Consider the following 7036-nt stretch of genomic DNA (forward strand, 5'->3'; position numbering starts at 1 on the left):
GGGGTACGAGTGGCCCGGGCCTGAAGGGGGCCCGGCAGTGTTGCTCTTTCAAAAGGCCCCCCTTGACAGCGCTGAAGCCGTGCGGCCATTTCCGAAGTCCTAAACAGCTGAAATCACGAAAACAGACGAAATTGAAGTCCTGAAGTGGCGAAAAGACCCAAAGTCACAAAAACAGCCGAAGCCGAAATCCTGAAGTGGCGAAAAGACCGAAAGTCACGGAAACAGACGAAATTTAAGTCCTAAAGCGGCGAAAAGACCCCAAGCCCCAAAAACAGCCGAACTCCCAAAGTGACAAAAAGACCCAAAGTCACGGAAACAGGCAAAATTTAAGTCCTAAAGTGGCGAAAAGACCCAAAGTCATGGAAACAGCCGAAATTTAAGTCCTAAAGCGGCGAAAAGACCCGAAGCCACAAAAACAGCCGAACTCCCAAAATGACAAAAGACCCAAAGTCCCGGGAAACAGCCGCAATTGAAGTCCTGAAGCGCTGAAAAGACCCCAAGCCACGAAAACAGCCGAAGCCGAACTCCTGAAGTGGCGAAAAGACCTAAAGTCACGAAACCAGCCGCAGTTGAAGTCCTGAAGCCTTGAGTTCAATTCTTCTGAACACCAATTTGTGTTCCTTTATTTTTTTTTAATCCTCTGGCCACCAATGTATTATTTTAATACTCTATAGGCTCCTGCCACCAATGTTTTTTTTAAAAAATATTCTTTGGGGCCCCAATTTTTTTTAACTTGTAAGGGAGGACCTGGTCACCAATTATTTTTTTTTTTAACTTATAAGGGGATCCTGACCATCAATAGCTTTTTATAACTTGTGTGTGTGGATGGGGGGGTTACCATTTTTTTTAGCACTGATGTCCATGTGGTCTTTTAACTGTGGTGTGGAGTGGGCGGGATCTGGGTTGGGGTGGCGAGGCCCCCCCAAATAATTTCTAATGGCGGCCCTGCCCACTCATGGATCCGAGGCGAAGCTCCTCATGTAAAGTGAAAGCTCCTTTTTATAAAAACCCCAACCCAAGTGCTGACTTGTGCACTAATGTGTTGTGCAAACTGTTGTCATAAACACAAATTTCTAACTAGTCAAGGTATTAACTTTGTACAAGGCCTTATTTGTTACTCAAATACGTTGTCTGGATAAGTTATTGTCTATCTGGCGTCTGTTTGTTTATTCTAAGGATATTTGCTGGGCAACTGTTCCCCATCAATATACATAGAACAAAGACATTGTACCTTGACCATTGGACAATAGCCGTCTCAAAATCTGCTGCTTTTACCTAAACCAAGGATTTGATTCATATATCAAAGCAGATGTATATATTGTAAATCATTATCAATCAATTATATAAAAACGGCTATGCTACAGTAACCAATTGAAACAAAATATTTACTAGTCACCTGATCAAAAGAAAATGGATTACAAGCTCTGCAGCCTTTGTTATTATTCAGGGCTGTCAGGGGCCCCAAGAGACATGCACGGGCAAACCTCATGACCAAACCCATGGGCGGGGCTTGTAGAGAATGGGTGGAGTTGGGGTAGACCATAAGTAGGTTTTGGCATAATGAGGCAGATCAGGTTGTACACTAAACCCACCGATAAAAACTATTTGGTAAGATCGACTAGTTTCCATCCTCCTGGATTGTTAAAGGGACTCCCTAGGAGTCCATTTTTAAGGGTCAGGCGTATTTCATCAGAATCTGAGAAGGTCCTGCAGAAGTTTTCCGAGAAAGGATACAATGAAAAAGACTTTTTGGCAGCAAAGGAGGAAATTAGGAAATGACCTCGTAAGGATACCCTAAAAAAAGAAAGTTACTAGTGTACAAAAAAAGTCACGTATACCGTTTATCACCTCTTTTGATTCCAATTCTAAGATGTGTAAGAAAATCATTTTGAAATATTCTAAAAGCTAATCCTAAAGTTGGCCACCTCTTTTAGTTACCACCTTTGTTCTCCTATAGACGAGGTAGGAACATAGGAGATCTCATTAAGTCTAGACAATTACCTAGTAAGGATTTACATCTTTCCACCAATACTAAGGGCACGTTTCCCTGCAGGAGATGTGGCCATTGTAGTGGTATAATACCAGGGGATTGTGTTATCCATCCTACATCCTACAATCGTATATGTTCGGACACTGCTGAAAGGAACCACCACCTCAAAGCACTCAAAGCAGACTTCATCAACAGGGGCTACAACCCCATCATTGTACATCAATACATTCATGCAGCCACCAGGATTCCCAGAAGTCACCTTCTGCAATATACACAAAAACCTGAAATAAATCGGGTTCCCCTAGTGGTCACATACAATCCACAACTAAAGGTGGCCATAGACTCAAAGATCCGCTCATTTGGCGACATCGCCAAACGAGCGGGTCTTTCCCCGATATGCCACTAACTGCATGGCTATATCGGGGATAAATCGAACGTTCGGCCGTATGGCCAAACGATCGAATTACGATGCGCCAAGGGGCTCCGACGGGTCAGTCGGTTAAAAATCAAACCTTCCCGATCGATATCGTGGCCAGATATCGATCGGGAAGACCCGTCAGAAGCCCCTATACACGGGCAGATAAGCTGTCAAATCGGTCCAAACAACCGATATCGGCAGCTTTATCTGCCCGTGTATGGCCACCTTAAGGACCCTCAGAAAAATAGATCTACAAGGTACACTTCATAAGGACGAGAGGCTCAAAAGCATATTCCCAGACCCACCACTCCCAGCATTCAGACAGCCTCCCAACCTAAAGTCACTAATAACAAGAAGTGCCTTATTGCAACCCACCAAAAACGGAACATATCCCTGTGGCAAAAAACAATGCAAAACCTGCCCACACATCCTGACTTCAGACAAAATACCAATTCCGGACACATTAGAGCAGTGATCCCCAACCAGTAGCTCATGAGCAAAATGTTGCTCTCCAACCCCTTGGATATTGCTCCCAGTGGCTTCAAAGCAGGTGCTTATTTTTGGATTCCAGGCTTGGAGGCAAGTTTTGGTTGTATAAAAACCAGATGTACTGCCTAACAGAGTCTCAATGTAGGTTGAAAATACACATAAGGGCTACCAAAGGCCAATCACAGCCCTTATTTGGCGCCCCAAAAACATTTTTCATGCTAGATTTGCTCCCCAACTCCTTTTACTTCTGAATATTGCTCACGGGTTCAAAAGGTTAGGGATCCCTGCATTAGAGGAATACAGCATCCATGGTCACTACAACTGTTCTACTTCCAATGTACTAAATGTATAACAGGGGGACTGTATATAGGACAGACTGGCAAAGCCTTAGAAAGAGAAATACACACCACCCATTCACTATAACCAATAAAAACTGGACACACCAATAGGAAATCATTTCAGTGGCCTCATCACTTCCTAAAGGATTTAAGAATTTTGGTTCTTAAGGGCAATTTTAAAACAGATAATGAAGGAAAATTTGGGAATACAAATTAATGGAAACTTTCAATTCTCTGAAGAAGGGACTAAACCTGGGCCTTGGATTTATGGCTAATGATGTGGACTAAGACAGGACTGCACCAGGTCACAAATACCAACAAGTCTGGATATGGACTAAGAGATCATATGGAATTCCTTTGATTCTACACTCCAATAATTCAGCCCTAATTTATACTCAGCCTCTTTGGGTAAGTCCACACTGGGCGTTTTGGGGAGTTTTGGTCGCCTGGCGACTAATCAGCTCGTCTTTGCGGCGACCAATCTCCCCAAACGCCTTCCCTGACTCTGCTCTTTCTTAAAATGAAAAAACGCCAGCGCTAATCACACGCGGCGGTTCATTTTCTGAAGTCGCCTGAAGTTGCCTCATGAGGAAACTTTGAGTGACTTCTGAAAACGAATCGATGCGTGTGATAAACGCCAGCGTTTTTTTATTTTAGCCGACACAGAGTCAGGGAAGGCGTTTGGGGAGATTGGTCACCGCAAAACCGAGGTGATTAGTTGCCAGGCGACCAAATCTACCCAAAACGCCCAGTGTGGCCTGACCCTTTGACCCACATTATCTTGTACCTTATCTGCAAATCCCCTGTAAATGACTTTGACACCTCACACATAGATTGATATTGCTTTTTGTTGGTCCTTTGACCTATGAGCTGAATGTTGTATATTTACCAGAGAACAGCACAGCTTCAGTGTAATCAGCTTGGGAAAGGAACTTAAATGTTCTGAAAGCTTACTATGATTATATTAGTTAGCCAATAAAGGGATCACCTTTATACCACTCTTTTTATTTTTTTATTTCAAAAGGGTTGCCCTGAAACATTTTTACTGGCTACACAGTACAGCAACTTTACCTATTTTTATTTATAATTTTCTGCCTTCTTCTGATTCTTTCCAGCTTTTATATTGGGGTCACTGACCCCATCTAAAAAACAAATGATCTGTACGGCTACAAATTTATTGTTATTGCTACTTTTTATTACTGCTTTTTTTCTATAAAGACCTCTCCTATTCATATTCCAGTCTCTTATACAAATAAATGTGTGGTTGCTAGGGCAATTTGGACGCTAGCAACCAGATGGCTGAAATTGCAAACTGAATAAAAAGCGAAATAGATCAAGAACCGCAAATATTAAAAATTGTCACTCTCTACATCACAGTAAAAGTTAACTCAAAGGTGGACATCCCCTTTAAAGCAGGGTTGTCATTTAAGTTAACTTTTAGGATGTTATAAAATAGCCCAATCTAAGAAACCTTTCAACTGGTTTTCATTATTTATTTATTTGTAGAATTTTTTAGATTATTTTTTTATTCTGACTCTTTCCAGCTTTCCAGACATGATCTGTAAGGCTACACATTTAGTGTTATTGTTACTTTTTTATTACTCCTCTTTTCTATTCAGGCCTCTCCTATTCATATTCCAGTCTCTTATTCAAATTAGTGTAAGGTTGCTAGGGTCATTTGGATCCTAGCAACCAGATAGCTGAATCCGCAAACTGGAGAGCTGCAGAATAAAAAGCTGAATAACTCAAAAACCACAAATAATAAAAAATGAAAATCAATTGCAAATCATCTCAGGATATCCCTCTCTACATTGTACTAACAGTTAAAGTAAAGGTGCAAGAGCACAGGCACCAGCAGAGGATACCCCCATGTGCCATTAGTCTTAGCCTGAAGGCATGTCCTAGATGTACAATGGGGCTAAAGATGGGGCCACACATATGACAATTTTATCCAATGAATTCCTAGGTGTCTAGGTCACCTGATGTGGCTCTATCTGATGTGACAGTAATGTGAGTGCATTGAGTTTATTAGTGGAGGGAAAACACTTTGCTCCCAGTCCAACTCCTTTCATCGTGTAAACGGGTTCATTTATGCATCATTTTGTAATTATATAATACACTGGCCCAGGGTTCACATGCTCACCAGCTTCACTTCTGTCTTAAAGGAGAACTAAAGTCTAACTAAAGAAGTAGGTAGAAATGTTGTACATTATGTTTTATGCTTCTGTACCAGCCCAACCCTTTAGCAGTAAAGATCGGTGTCTCCAAAGATGCCCCAGTAGCTCCCCATCTTCTTTTCTGCTGATTCACTGCACATGCTCTGTGCTGCTGTCACTTACTGAGCTTAGGGACCCACTCACAATATACAGTACACATAGAATAGAAATGTCACAACATAAGGCTGATTAGTAATTAATACAGATAATTACTACATGGCAGCACAGAAACCAATGTAAGTAGCATCAGAATTTAATAATCAGCAAACCTGTAGCATCAGCTTATATTACAGCCAGGGAAGCTCATTTTCTGCTGGATAATTAGTGACGAGCCCTAAGCTTAGCTTCTCAACAGCCAATCAGAGCCCACTGAGCATGTGAGTGTCACAGACACTTTCCAAGATGGTGACCCCAGTGATGGCCTGGAGGGAGAAATCCTGTTATAGAGATGCTGCAACTTTAGTCTGGTGCATTAAAGGGGTTGTTCACCTTCCAACACTTTTCCAGTTCAGTTGGTTTGCAAATGCCAGAGGGACTGCTGTAAGATGCCATAGACACTATTTCGTGGGCTGGTGGGGGGCTGTTTGGCCCTTGGTGTGGCCTGTTGGGGCCTCTGAGTACTGGAAATGCCAGGGCCTATTTTGATTCTCAGTTCAGACCTGACCAGAAATAAAGACTTTTTCCAATTAGTTTCTATTTTCTATGTGTGATTATTTTTCTAATATTGAAGTGTAAAGTGTCATTTTTCACCTTCTAAAGCAGCTCTGGGAGGGGGGTCGCCGACCCTCTAAACTGTTCTAAATTAATACATTCAGTTGATACATTTCTTATCTTTGTCCCTGCTGAGCAGAATCCCTGGGTTTCATTAAAGGCAGCTGTTAGATTTGATACAATAGTTGCTGATACTCCAGAGATGCTGCTGAGAAATGGATCAACTAAATGTTGCAAAACTGTAACAGTTCAGAATCTGCACCTGAATTACTGAGCTGCCAGACTCAAACACCAGAGACACCAACATTCAACTTTACATTTAGATTCAGAAAAAACAATAAAAAATGGAAAGCGATTGAAAAAAGTCTTTATTTCTGGGGAACAATCTAAAAACAACTGAACCGGAAAAAGTGTTTGGAAGGTGAAAAACCCTTTTAAGCTTAGTAGATAAAATAAAATATAACATTACTGTTCATATTTATTTTAAGGGTTTAGTTCTCCTTTAAAGGAAATGTAAACCGTCAAAACAAATCCGTGTAAAATTGCTCGTAGCTTTTTTTTTTTTTTTCAAGAGACACAATATAGTGAATTTGAAACAGCGCCACTTGCTGTTCTTTTGGTATGCCAGGCCGCAGCAGGCAGAAAATGAACTTAGTGAGAAAAGGAAAGTCTTGCGATGTAGCTCTGCTCAGAACTGATCGGAGAAACATCAGATAACGTCTCTGCTCCAGCTCACTCACACTACTCTATTATCCCTTTACAGTTCTGTTTAGTTCTGTCTGAAAACCCCAAAGAGAGAAAATACATAGATACAGGTATATTTATTCATTTCCATGAGAAGCGCCATTTCCCAAATATCGTTCTGTATAGGAAT

Source organism: Xenopus laevis, chromosome 9_10L, assembly GCF_017654675.1.
Source record: "Xenopus laevis strain J_2021 chromosome 9_10L, Xenopus_laevis_v10.1, whole genome shotgun sequence".
NCBI lineage: Eukaryota > Metazoa > Chordata > Amphibia > Anura > Pipidae > Xenopus > Xenopus laevis.